This window comes from Battus philenor, unplaced genomic scaffold (genome assembly GCF_028537555.1).
Source record: "Battus philenor isolate CCGP_79_NKW_IND1 unplaced genomic scaffold, ilBatPhil1.0.hap1 SCAF_8, whole genome shotgun sequence".
Taxonomy (NCBI): Eukaryota; Metazoa; Arthropoda; class Insecta; order Lepidoptera; family Papilionidae; genus Battus; species Battus philenor.
The window spans coordinates 8,410,774-8,426,511 of NW_027181748.1; the positions used below are offsets into that span (position 1 = coordinate 8,410,774).

At 30.6% G+C, this 15,738-nt stretch overlaps 1 pseudogene; it reads left to right on the forward strand.

Moving 5' to 3' along the window:
• Positions 1 to 12,152: 12,152 nt before the first annotated feature.
• LOC137931771 (uncharacterized) lies at positions 12,153 to 13,473 on the forward strand (annotated as a pseudogene).
• Positions 13,474 to 15,738: the final 2,265 nt, after the last annotated feature.

The following is a 15,738-nucleotide window of genomic DNA, read 5'->3' on the forward strand; positions in this document are numbered from 1 at the left end:
TAATTAAGCAAAATAATAAATTCTCTAAATTAGTACATATTATCTCAAAACTTTTAAATTTCAAAATCTATTAGCATGTAATTGTAACAATATTAGTAGTTATTAATAGTAATTGTAACATTTTTACTATTATACACAACTATGTTAAAAAGCGCAGTTTAAATAAAAAAAATCATCTATGTACAGGTGTGGCTTATCTAAAAGACGCTCCTTGGCATTTCAGATAATAAATAATAATGTTAGAACAAACTATAAATTAATAATAATAGTTTATGTTCAAAATTTTAAAGCGAGTATATTTGTTATATTTGCTTGACTTAAGTCTGACTTTCATCTCAAATCTTAACACCTCTATCTGAAGATTCCAATAAGTGCAGTGCAGTATATTATACAGTGGGTGGTCTCAAGTGATCTTACTTATTGTGAAGACATTCTTCAACAAATAATATTTCGATGTGTTATTCGGGTAGTGAAACGATTTTATAAATTTTTCCAAACAGTTTTTACAACGAATATTCATAAATAACCGATACATACTCGGAACATTATTAATGTTGATAAAATCAAATATTTTCACTTAATTGATAAACGGAAAAAACTAAACTATTGGGAACAATGTTAGATTTAAAAACATCTTTTTTAATTTATTTGTAATCCATCTATACCAACGAAAAAAGGTTTTTTTAAAAATATACTAACAAACCGTAATAGAAAACTATAAGCAAAATCCTGCAAAGCTAAGTTAGATAAGGCACGATTATCCAAAACGTTAACGTTAATTGTATTCTGCAGCAATTCTCTCTCAGATAAAGCTGCAACAATACTGGCAATGCTGTCGTCTAAGGCGCACACCGCACATGCACAATTTGAGAATATAATCTGGAGATAATTACGTAAGTTAGATAAAATAATAAAAGATTTAAAGGTTCAAATGAATATTGTTTAATTTAAAACGAATTTATTTTAATACCAAAAATCAATATCCACTATACTATTAGAAAAACAGTTTTCATTCGAAAATAAACACATTTGAAAAACTTTTAAGTTAAACGGTTTTTTGATAACTATATTATGGTGGTTGTGGAAAAATGTGTACCTAGACCATCATATTGGAACGGCGTCCATCTTGAATTTTAAATTTTGACATAATCATCGTGTTTTACTAGTGTAGCCCTTTCATTTGATACCCATATTGAGGGGGTTAAGGAAAAATATGTAATTCGCCATTTTGTATCGGCGGCCATCTTAGATTTATAATGTAATTGATTTTATTATATTGTATTATCATCTAAATTAAATGTGTGTATCAAATTTCAGATCAATCTGATAACGGGAAGGTGTTTAAATTTCAATTTCTAATTTTGATCCAAATAAATAAACAAATAAATTCAGTACGGGTCGAACTAAATAAAACCGTTTAATAAGCGTAAAAGGGTATTTAAAAAGGCATTGTAAAAGGGTAACTCCAACGAAAGAAAGAAAACGGTAAAAAATTAAATGGATGATCACCTACTCGCTGGTCTAGAGGCGGCTTGAAAAAATTTTTGATGGTGGTTCACAAAAAACACCTGTCGGACGGTCCCTGCCAATTGGACTGCGCAAATGAAACCGAAATTACGAATGTTTTTTACATCCATTTAAAGATATACTAAGTCGTCAATCCTTGTTTCCGTTCATAGAGCTTCACCATCATAGCTGGCGCCAGCTCAAAACACCAGACACGGAAACAAAATAATTTATCGCTTTATTTATACCCACATAACCATGGTGTTATAAAACATTGCTCAAATTAAAAAATACGCTAAAAAGATTAAATTTTCCACAACACTTTATTGAGTTAGTGCAATTTCAGGATGTGAAGGTCCCTTAGCTTCCATTTCGAGTTGCAATTCGTGAATTTTGTTTTTTTTTTTTCATAAAAGATACGCTGTATTGTTTCATTTTCAATACCAAGTATTGCGCACAACGTCTTTTTATCAACTAAACGTAAGTTTATGTATGTAAAAGATAAACCGCGAAATAACTGACAAAAGCTGATACGTTTGTTTGTATTTGTATATATATGAACGGCTGCCCGCGGCGCACGGCCTGTATCAATATATCACTTTGGCACTCATTGAATACATTATTATGAATAGTACTAGATTTCAATTCAAAGGAGCGTAATCGCTAACGCTCCATACGTTACAACTTGACGCTAAATGTCCGCACAAGTATAGGTTATGTTAAAGAATATTGCATAAACATAGCAGAATAGAAATAATGTAATGAAAGGATAGAATGTACTATAAATATATAGAGTATATTTATAATTTTCATAGGAGTGCACTGACCCAGCGCTTTTTAGGATGAGCCGCCTCTGCGCTGGTCAACATGAAAAGTCAATAGCTAGATTCTCTGTTAACGAGGAAAGCTAAGGAGAAAATGGCATAAAAAGAGCTTGTCATAAATTCCGTCAAGGCTTCTAAAACGAAACCGACCTGCAGAAAAAGAAGTGACGAATAAGAAGAACAGTGCTTTAAAGGGGTGAATGTATAGCTCATATGTTGTACAGAAATAATAAAAAACGCAGTAATAATAAAGTAAATAGAGAGTTTACAAAGTTTTGATTACTGCTTATTAAAATTAATTATGGCTAACTATCTGTTCCTGCAGACTTTGTACGATCAGTTTTTGCCCTATCGGAATCTAATACAGGTACAGAGTGATAACTTTATACCGTGTGATTATCATTCCATTAAAGCTATTACAAGTAACCAATCAACCTGTATCATTAAAACGTGTTTACCTGTTCGATATTAGAAAAGGAGGTCACGATGTTAAGCATCACTTTTCAATCTTAGGATTATATAAAGAAGACGAATATACGTCTCCTTTCGCATGCCTATTCGGTCCCAAAGAATTACCTCCGATTTCCTTCTCTATCTTAAAGCAGGTGAAATAGTTGTTGAAGTGATTTGAATCATCTCCTGAATATTCTTAAATTACGTTTTGTTTTTTCTGCACTACATGGTTAGTTTAGACAGCCTAGTCCTTAGTCCTAATAATGAGTTAGACAATTTTCATCCCAGCATATACAACTAACAAAGGCATTCTATTGTTTACATTTTAATATTCTACATTATTTTTTTGGTCCTGATGACGCATTGAAGTATAATGTCGTTCCTGACCCTATGTATTTAGATGATGCGTAACATATGTCTGTATTCCTAACTTACTAAACACTTCTTATCTTTCTCTAGTGGTTTTTTCTTTTTCAAATTCATAATTCGCATAGTTACCAACAAAATTTGTAATATATGATATATGTCATTTTTAATTCAATTTATTTATTAATGGAAAAAACAACCGATAACACATTAACAGTTATAACAAATTACATTAGTAATAAATTCACAGCGTCCACGAAATTTATAATGTAACATTCATGTCAAAAGCTAACGCAACATTAATAAATTAAGAGAAGTGACTTCTAATAATTATTATAAAATATATTTAACAAAACTTTACATTACCTTAAGTATAACTCATAAGTAGGTACATATGTAGGTACGTATGTATGTAAAAAGCTTTAAACCAACGCCTGCAAGCATTCCCGTTCTAGACTATATTCTAAGTAAGTATTTGCTATGATTGAAGCTGCAGGCGTTAGAGGATTAACTAGTATGCCTTCAATGCGAGTCACGAAATGAAAAATAAACAACCTCAAGTGGTTTTTGCTACTTTTTGTTTATTCTATGTGTATAAAATTATATGTAGTTATAAAAATAAAAAAATTAATTTGTTGTTATATATACATTCGAAAATTCCTGCTTATAATTGAAAATAGTTTCTCTTGGCTATAAAGATAAATAATAGAATGAAGTTTCAGAAACGTACATTTTTTTCGTACTGACCAGAATCCTGACTTACTCAAGATATATTGCAAATATTACATCTCAAGAGTGCTAAAAATATATTTTTTGAAGATAATTTTAATTTTGCGCTTGTGAGATTAATATCATTATGTATATATTACCTGATATGTTACCGACATTAAGGGTGTATAATAAGGTTATGCACTTTTTAGGCCATTATTTATAAATACATCTGTGTCGTAACCACATCGGTCTTCATCAGCCTCTATGCTTACTCATTTTGGGATAAAGGCAGAAACAATAGATTTAACAATCCATTTCTATATTGCAAAAGTGAACGTTGTCAATGATTAATAAAATTGTTTGTAATTTAAAGTAAGAAGAATCATTAACATAGTGCCTTGTTCAGTGTACAAATGTTAAAGCCATAATCTATAATCATCAAAAATATCTACACATTTAATATAAGTACATGGACGTAAATATATACAATCTGCTACCTAAAGAGCTATTGCTTAACAGAAAAGTAAGCCTTCGTCTAAGTTTTGACCTTTTCTTCTTCTTCTATTCAGCCGAGAGACGCCCACTGCAATTCTGCTTGCATCCAGCGACTGCCCGCGACCAGAACTATATCGTCAGTCCATATAGTGGGATGTCTACTCATGCCGCGTCCACCGGCTAGTGATCGCCACTCGAAAACCTTTCCGCCCCAACGGCTGTTGGCTGTCAGAGTGATATACGCCGCCCACTGCCACTTCAAACGAGCAATTTTTCGGTCTACATATTTCTAACTCGATCTCTCAGCAAAACTCCGAGCGTAGCACTCCCCGTTGCTCTCTGGGTGATCTCGAGCCTTCTTAGGTTAGAGACCCATCGTAAGCGACCACGTCTCTGGTCCGTATGTCATCAAAGGCAACACACGTTAGTCAGTCCTTTTTTTCAGATACTGCAGTATTTTGAGCGCAAAGAGTTTCGGAGCTTCTCAACATCCAAATTAGATTCAGCGAATGATCTTTTTTCGTTTTTATTAAAACAAGACCGATTAGGAAGAGGAATTATTAAGTAATAGTGTTGTATTATGAAAATAACAAATAATTTACATTATGTTAGTGATGTAATTCCGTGATCAAACAAAACGAGCTCCAAAAACCGACCTTATTGTAAGACCCGACAATGGTTTAGTATTAATATTTATGAGAATTGTAAATTAAAATCTTCCTTTCGATATTATATAAGCTGCACCTGCTTTAGTCAAGTGTTCGCTGGATTATCCGCCGTCCCAGTTATCTACATACCTGTACATAAGATCAATATATGTGAAGTATATTGATAATTTTCGTAAATTGAGTTTTAGTGTTCGTTTTACTATTTTGTTTGATCACATTATCTGTCTCTACGAACATTGTACTTCTAAAAGCTATTGGCCTGTCGCAATTTAATAGAAAAAATAAACTAATGTAACATGTTTCAGAATGTTCACAATTTATACAGAGTGATTGAAATTAGATGTAAAAATTTTAGAGTTACCCTTTTCCAAATATAATGAATACTCAAGTCCTTAGAGACTGATTGTTAAAAATAATCAATTTTAATAAGTAGTTCTTAAAAAGTAAAAACAATTTTAAAAATTTATCTACAGGGAATCTAATGAAAGAGCGTCTTTTTCTAATAAACTAAACGTGCTTATTCTAATGCCAAAATTATATTTCTTTCGACTAGTGATATGCCTCCCTTGCAAGACCTTCTCTATAGGCTGAGGTCCACTTCCAATCTACACCTTTCTTTACTCAAATCGCAAAATTTAACGAATTATTTAGAGATTTTTTATCTCTAGTACAATCTAATATTTTTAATTAAAGAACATGACCGGTACTGTAATTACTTTTTTTAATTAAGAATCAAGTTGCTAACAGATCCATGATACGGGAAGATTTGATACTGGATATTTATTTAAGTATAACTGTCGTGTGTTTTTAGTTTATCAATATTTGTTACAATATTATATGTTTATTGTACAATAAAAAGTTTATTTTTTAATTAATTTCTGATTTCATAATAAGTTTAATAATGAAATAGCAACATTGTAACGTTACTTTCTGTTTGACGTCTGCTGTCATACTCTCTTCAATCTTTTGTCTTCCTTGTACAGTCCATTTTTTCTGTATTCAATAAATAGAAAACTGAATATTTAAAACCTGATTTATTTAACCACTTATCATTAATTCTTACAGTCTTACATAAACGTTATATATTAATTTTTAAAATTGTATATTTACATTGAGAATAGCAAATATATGACATTAAGCAGGAAGCGGACATTGTTAATTCAATGCATTCTTCTTACTTATCATTACTTCGTCAACAAACTAGCATTTTACCGACGATGGCTACCTTAAAACTTTAACAGAGTAAAAATAGTAAACTTCTACCAAACCAACACGGATTTTCTCTTCCATTTTAGTGACACTGCAGTATGTAGTTACACAAGCCGTAGGTCCACAGGGATTCTCGGGCTTCGCTACCACAACAGTGGTTTAGGACTAAGCACCCTGTGCACCCTGCCTCCTCAAACCCATGAAATATGCAAATACTATTTGATGAACTGTAAGCCAGGCCAATAAAGCTTTTTCTCTAAATTTTAAGATGGTAAACCTTTAGCATATTACATAAATCATGGCTGTGAAACAATAAAAAATTACGACATACAAAATTTATCAGTATATTATTCATCGTTTAAAATTAGAATTTGAATCATATAATAACAAGAATATTAACTTGTAAAAAGAAAATTGAGTTACTTTTATCGTACAATTACAAAGTGACTGTGACTCCAAAATTTAAATCCAGCGTTAAATTCTTCATTACTTTGCCGTGAAATTAGTGACGAAACTTTGAGATTAATTCAGTTAAATTTGCTACACGTTACCAAATTGGTATAGTAAGCAAACAGAGCTCTCGCTACCCGTGAAATACCCAAAATGTGTATACAGTTCGTGTGTTTAACGTATCACAAATATCCATATACATATTCAATGTTATTTAAGTAATGTAACAGCATTCATCAAGAATTGCAAAACAATAATACATTGTTTTGTAATTCATGCTTATATTTTAATAATGAAAAATCATTTGTAATTCATGCTTATATTTTAATAATGAAAAATCATCATCAAAATTAATACAAATGTATATATCACTTATGCAGCACAGCGGATTGACAAGATGGAGTGGTAGTGGGGAGACCAAATGGCACAATGTCGCAGGGATCTTAAGATTCTGGAGCAGATACCATGGACGGCAAGCACGGCGTAGGACTTCCACCCTCAAAATGTACGAACGATGTCGTCGGAAACAGCTTGATGCAGCAATTTCAGACTGAACCTATTCGAAATCTATGACGATGATTTATCCAGCCGTGGACGTCTTACGACTAAAATAATATTAATAACGATGGTATTCTGTCTCATGAATAAGTTCATAATTAGCAATCGTAATTATCATTATAATAAGACCATTACCATTTGGTTTACCATATCACGTATCGAAATCACAGCAGTGCAAAAGAAATTAATATTATAAATTTCTACGAACCATTAGATAAATGCCGTATCTCGTCTCGTGTCTTTCTGATATAAAACAAGATTAGGTTCTAAAACGCTAAAGAAAATAAAGACACTAAAAGTAAAAACGTCAGTGTACGAAGTTTAACAACTTTGCCGTGACAAAAATCATTTGGCAAAATTAGAAGAAAACTACGTCACAGGTAGCAAAATTTAATTCCGCGCTACATTTTTAAAGTGTCTATGGAACTTAAAAAATATTTAGAATTAATTTGGTGAGCTATCAATAAGAATTAAAAAGTATTGGGTGGATATTAAAATGACGAAACAGATAAAATTGGGTTAGTAGGAAAAGGAACGGGCTAATAAAATAAGGAAAGTAAATAGCCTATTTTTAATAAGAAAATATTTAACCAGTCTTTTAAGAAATAACAATGCTTTGTACCGTGATATTTTGCAAATGACCTATTTTTAGAATTTCTTTTATACACGTTCCGAATTGATGTTTAAGGCGGTCGTTATAAATACATTTCCCCACCACAGCCATGTTCCGAACACATTTGTTGAATTTAAATTCCACAGATCCGTAGTGTAACAGCTGCAGGCTGAATATTTTCAAAAATTCTTTCTGCGTTTTACACTTTAAAGCATTCCTTTAAACTCGCTATTGTAGATTTTGTAAAACATATTCTTTGTTTTAGGTTTAATCCTGCTTCTACTAAAAATTTATCATCACTTTACTATTTACGAAGTAGTTTTTTTTTCCTAATTAATATTACTATTTCCGAGTATGTCATTAATAGAAGTTAATAACTTTGTTTCCTTAAAAGCAAATGTCAGTACGAAAAAAAAAGACTTCAATCCGAATGGCGGTAACAACAGGATTCCAAATTCTTTTTCTAAAAATACTTTCTTCTACTTCGTACAAACATTATTTTAATCTTCCGTAATATAGGGCTATTATAATGATGACGCATTATGTGTGGTAAGCTGATTGGCGATCCAACAGTAAGTTAATAAAAGATATAACGGCATAAAATGACCTTGCGTCAATGGCGACACAGATTAAATTGCTCGCAACAAGACTAAAGACTCACGCTTCCTTGACAGCAGAAGCCTACACAGCTTACATGGCTTCATTTTGCGGATATAGTAACATAATAACGTATAATGAGACTCGGCAATTGAAAAAAGGGGCATGCGGAAGTTAAGAAAATAAACTAAAATAAAGTATATTAAGCATAGGGAAAAGTATTAAGAATAAGGTTTTTACAAAAAAGTAGTAACAATAGTACCAAATTGTTAAATAACAAAAATCTAAATACAAAATAACTAATAGAGTCTCTGATAATTAATGTAAAAAACTGTGATTCAGGAACGTAGATGAAGGATAGAAGGAGATGCAAGAAAGAAGATCTGCAAGCGAAGAATGACAGATCATGTGGAGCATAAAAGGAATGAATAAAATATAATGTGAAGGACGAAAGAGACTGTTGAATAAAAATAAAATAAAAACCAGTCTGACACAAGGTAGGGGGCACGAGAGGCCACCGAAACCCGGGTCGTTATTAAAAAATAGAATACCTGAAAAATCTTTGAGTGTTTAATTTCATAAAAATCCTGTTTTGGTTATTTTTAATTGTTAAAAAAACGATCTGGTCAAATTTTAATAGTGTGCAACTTTCTCAAAGAAGGTCCTATCAAATTTAAGTCTCTAATCCTTACGGTTCTATAGATACCGTAATCATCATATAGGGGTAAATTCCTTAAGTATTATAGATACATAATTGTTTTTCTAGAAATACAGCATTTGCTAATGGAGTCCAGATTCAAAACCAACAAATATAAAATGTGCAACAATGTTTTTACATTGCTTAACATGTGATAAAAATCTCACTAAAACATTAATTTCACATATTAACCTTTTGCTCAAATTAAAAAGCGACTTTATAATTTTATTGTTTACAGAAAAATGTTAAATATTTTTTAAGTTATGCAATACAATGACAGTTACATATTTATCCAGTAGTTTGTATGATAGGAGCAGGGCGACGTGTCATTTAATCGGAATGTTCTTGAAATAATGTGGAACTTAATAAACGTCCGGATGCGAGGCACGTGATGCGACTCCACCGTTGAAATCCCATCCGATATCACAACTAATACCTACACAATCGTTTCACTAGATTGCTAGCAAACGATTTCATTCTAAATTGAGGTTTTTTTACTCCATTATTGGATTTTTCTTAACATATTGCTTTATAAAATAATTATTTATTACATTACATATTATTATGCATATAATTTAAAAAAAAATAAAAATTGCAGGAATAATGATAGGAATATTTGCAGGATGCAGGAATAGTTTAATACCTGGCTCTACTAGAGATAATAAATCAAAATATATGTTTTATTATATATAGATTTTCCATTCATTTCTTGATTTGCCCGCCTTGTTTAAATGAAAGCAACAACTACCATAAACGGCAAATATATTACAACTTTTAGTATTTATAAATTGTTTGGCAGTTATTGTTATTCCTTCGACTCTTTTACGTTGTTGATGCTAAAAGTTTCAACATTTGGCCAGTTTTAAAGTAATTATTTAAAATAATTTAATTTTTTTGAATAATCCTATCAATTTATTTTATTCTCGTGTAATGTATGTAATCTCTCCACCAATTGACTTAAAATTACGTTTCAACATCATTGAGTATTTAAAAAACCTTTGATATTAATGTTCTTGTCAACTTATTAGTAAAAATTCTAGATGGCTCCATTAAAATCCAGTTAATAAAATTTATGTAGACCAAATTGAAAGAATTGGCAATACATTTTTGAATCGAATGATTAATAGGTTCGCTTATGGTAAATGTATAATGGCTGTATTAAACTTCAAACTCTTTTATCGACGTAACCTGACTGATTCTGTTATAAAATTATAAAAAAAATATATCGGATTTATATTTTCATTAAATGAAAATTATATTAAGTGTTCAGAGACTTGAATCATGGAACAAATGTCTATTTTATGTTCCATCTATATGAACTAACTACTGCGACAACAATTTTATTTCTCGTGTACGTAAATTCTATAAGGGCAAACTATGTGACAGAGGTATTTTACCTTTAATATATATATATATATATATATATATATATATATATATATATATATATATATATATATATATATATATATATATATATATATATATATATATATATATATATATATATATGTGTAAATTGATAATTGAAATAGTTTACAAAAGTAATAAGCCACGAGAGTTTGGCTCCGCATAGTATTGAGAAATTTGTGTTGCGTCATTTGGAAATCGGTTACATATTTTTAGAATTTTCATTTCTTGAAAACATAATTGATTCCATAGTTAAATACACAAAACTGAAAAGAAGAATCCCTTTATAAAAAGAAATACTGTGCCACGTAAATTGCACTATTGGAGGTGAAAATTACACTTAGCCAGAAAAGAATATTATTTAAGTAAAGCAATTAAGTAAACTCAACAGTAAATTTAATAAAAACTCAACTGAGAAGTGCTTCACTTATTGTTGTACATTATCATCTTTATCACATTTATGTATCTTTTGTCGATTAAATATAAATGTATCTCAATTAACAATTATAACAACAACTAAAATATAATTTTAAGCTACACCATATTTGCATCTAATTCAGACACTTTTTTGGTGTTTTTAAGATTAAATTAAAATAGTATCTTTTATCTTTCCAAATTCGTTTCGTTAACGCAAGGTTTAACAAGAAACATTATTTAATACATGTCATATTTTTTGGTATTTATAATTATTCTAGATACATTCAATATTGCTACACTGTCCACGGTTTCATAATAATTTCAACAGCTATTGTCTTACTAGATTTAACTATTGCAGATCAACCGGGAGAACGCAACGTAGTAATTGAATATATGAGGTGGTTAAAGATAACGGAGTTTAGTAATTAAATTATATTAATACATAAATTATTATAAATTTCGTAGAGTGAAAAGTGTCAATTTTTTTTAACAATTTATTGAAAAGCAAAAGTAAATAATACATAACGAATTATGAATAAAAAATGAGGTAATAGCACCCATCACTTACAGCAACTGTTAATTTCTACTCATTTATTATGAAACTGTCACTAGAAAAGTGATTTCTAGGCTATAGTTATTACACCAGATTGTAATGACGACGATGTCTCTCCAATTGTTCCAATTATTTATTCGCATTTTTAATTTTTTGTAATTAAAAATCGATCTTTAGTGACTTAATCGGTAATTAAGTAATTTTTATGTCAGACAGTGAATATCTCACAGGCAAGCATAAGTATAACTTACAAAAGAAAGACTTTCATTACTTACTAAGTGTCTATTACTTACTGGACGTAATTCTTTAGTGATATCTTTGATTTTTTAATAAAAATATGATTTTAAATTTTAGTCATGAGTTTAGATTCTCTATTTATGCATTACTTATCATTGATCACTCGACTATTCCCATTGATAAGAGGAGCATAAGTTAATAATAAGTTAATGAGAAGAGTATAATTAATAAGATATTATATAACTCTACTACTATCGTCTTCAATATTATATATAATTATCTCATCAATTCTATAATTACTTTTGACATTCGCAATAGTGATTATGAATAGGCTATTTAAAATATAACTATTGTAACCGTATTCACAACTGTTTATTTAAATAATTTTTTATTGCTTCGTCACTGGAATTCAATCAAAAACTTTGTCAACCTCATCGATGAAGACTATATAGCAATGGAACGACACATGTCGGAAGAAAAAGAAATAGTACTACAATATTCGAAAAAGGTATATTCAAAAATTTAAAAATATTGGCTAATTTATGGTTGTACTACCGGCGCAATGTTTCCTTTGAAACCAATAATTTTAATGATCAAATCTGCTATAGACGTTGAATTTAAACGTATACAAATATTTTAAAAGAATTATCCAAATTTTATTGAAATACATAAAAATGAGATCTGTGTATATTTTTGTATATTTTTAATTTTTATCGTTATTAACATTCATGCAACCTCACCATATGTTGGCTTTAATCCCTTGATATCTACATTCCTTTTACACATTTGCAGTCAAATAGATATCCTTAATCTGCGAATTCAAAAACGAATGCTGAAAGAAGCTGAAAGAGAAATTCATGAAAAATTAAAAAATATTAACCGAAAGTTACAGGAGCTGCACATGTAAGTAAACGACTGTTAAATTTGTCATATTTTAAAAATCTTTTCTCATTACTAATACTTTTACAGCTTTCTTCAGTAAGAAAAGGACTTATATATAGCTACTTCCGTTATGTAGCAGTAGTCGTGCAATGAAGTGCACCGCCCGACAGACCGCTGATAAATGCGCATGCGGCGAACAATGCGAATTACACAAAAATTACACCACCGTTAAATCACTCAACGCGTGTTACACCCCTCCACAAGGCATCCTCAGGAGTAATGTACACCGATTAGTGCCAAACACCAATGATTACACACTTTATTGCACGAAAAATGAATAGTTTATAGCAACGGTAGTCAAAAGCGATCTTAAGAGGTGAAAGATGAACCAGTCCAGACTTCAAAAGTAGAGATTCAGCGAAAAAAAATATGCTGCAATTGTGGTGAGATAATAAAGAAATTTTGTACTTCAGTAACTTTCTACGGCACTAGTTCACCACAAAACCAAACGATCGACTCAAGCGTACACGTTCAACCACTCACTAAACTGAATGTCAAGAGAAGCGGCCGGTATTATCTAACTGTAAAAGTTCTTTTTACTAATAATGCAAAGCCCTACACGCGGCGATATTATGTCAAATAAAAAAAAGCCCTGATCTTACTCTTTTAGACTACCATTTATTTCGGTCTATGCAGAATTCCTTAAATGGTAAAATTTTAATTGCGCTTATGATGTCCGATCACATTTAATTTTTTTTATAGCAGGAGCACAAATATTACGAACGTGGAGTTTTGACATTACTAGGACGATGGAAAAAGGTCTTCGACAAGAACAGATAATATCTAACTGAATAAAGTTACATTTTTTAACAAAAATTTTGAATTTTCGTTCTTATTTGAAATCTCCGCAATCACTTAGTTGCTATTAAATAGAAATTTTATTTTAGATTGTTATATCTTACATAAAGATACTATAAAAGCTAATTAATTTTCTTTCAGGGTAATAGCTTGAGAGGAGCAATTTACGCTTGTGGCTGGGAAAACAACACAAATATTCAAATAAGAAAGACCATCTTGTTAATGTTAACAAGATGCAAAATTCCATTAAGCATAAATACAATATTCTATCTACTGAACTTTGAACCTTGAGCAGAGGTAACTTTTTAACTAAGCATTACAATAGCAGGTTCTTTTTGTAAAAGGCGGTTTAGATATTATAGATATCATACGGCAAGCTATTCATCACCGCCCTGGAACAATATAAATACACAAGATTACAACAGAACCTAATCCAATCTTCAAGCATGGCCTTAGCAGCGCATTGATTTGATTCGCCGCACTCATGTATTGTACTTCGTTAGGCCCAGCATGAGCGCGAACTTATAAAACGCGTTTTTCACTGTGAGGTGTGAGTAGCACTAGGCCGTAGTATTCGCGTCATTTTACATGGGCCTAGCTTTAACCATTGAAATCGTTCAATTTAATGACAATGACCAATTAAAAACATACAGACGCAACAGCTCATTATGAACGATTTGATTGGTTACGGATGACTTTACAATGACGATTCTCTGAATTCTTAACACTGTAGTGCAATTATACGTAAGCAAATGTGAGAGAGCGTAGTTTCGATCGCAGACGTAAAAACAATATAATGAAATAGAAGTCAGGAATAACATCTTCGTTGCCCCGCAGGGGAATAGTTTTTCCATACAGAATACTCTGAAGAAATACACCCCTTAAGAATAACATCGCCATCGGCGAATAAAACAGAACAATATTTTATTACTCTTATTTGTTTTAATTTTAAGTTGCTATTAATTGTTAATAGTAAAAGAATACTGCTTTATCGAATTTACATATTAAATACATTTCATTCGTTTTATTTATAGGTATGCCGTCAAGCTTATGCTATATTCAATATAATAAACTTAACACAAGTTTAAATATAAGATTTAACTGGACTTTACTGATGATTAACTATTTACGTGCATTGTGTAGATTTAATTTTCTAAATACCACTCTCTTTAAATGAATCCATAGGTGAAAACAATAATACAGAAGAGCTGCACTACATAGAAACAATGTTTGTTTTTAATTTTTATGCATCAATTGTTCGTAACAGTAAATAAAAACTAAAATCAATGCTTGATGTTTTGTAATTTAAACACTTATTTAATGTACTTAAAAACACAGTACTATTTAATGAAGAATTTTATAACAGTCTCTAGTTATTTAAATTAAATTGATAAAATTTCATATTCGTCGTTTAACCCATAGACGCCCACTGCAAGGTGCAGGCCTTCCCCAATAATATTTATTGGGAGATATACTATAATCGCCACACTAGACAGGCGGGTTGGCGATTGCAGTGTAGTACTTATGGTACGCAGAAGACCCTGCCTATCCTTAGGAAACTTGTTTGTAAGCAGTGACAATCCTATATAATTAATGCACTAAATATGAATTAAACATGATTGTATCCCGGGAATAGAACCCGCGGTGAGCGAACGCAAGTCTCAGTTCTCTACCGCCGAGCAACCACTGCTCAATATTTAATAACATATTATTAATTTTTTTTAATTTAATATTAAACTAAATTTATTATTATTTAAACAAAATTTAATAATAAGTGACACGTAATAGTCTTTGAACAGAGTAATCTATTGTGAACTAAATTTGGTAATTTTATATCGATACGCCGTTCAATTGAGTTTCAATCTATTCGTCGGCGAAAGTCATTTGGATAACCTAATGACAATTTATTCCGACCTAAAAATGCTCTCGTATTTTTTTACGACAGTACCAAAAGAGGTTAATGGAAATAAATATAAAAGTGGTTGCTGAATATACATTCGTTGAATTAGATTTTCAAGATCAACATCTGAATATGTTTTAATCGCTTATCCTTTCAATACGAAAATTACGTCAAGAAAAAGACTATGTCTTCCAATTTCTTCCAAAAAATAATACAAAATTTTATACCGACAATCTTTTTGCATTTTACTCATAACATAAAAACTCTTTTAACAGTAATAGTTTCAAAATCAAAATTATAATAATAAATATCTTTATTTGCTCTTGATAATCAG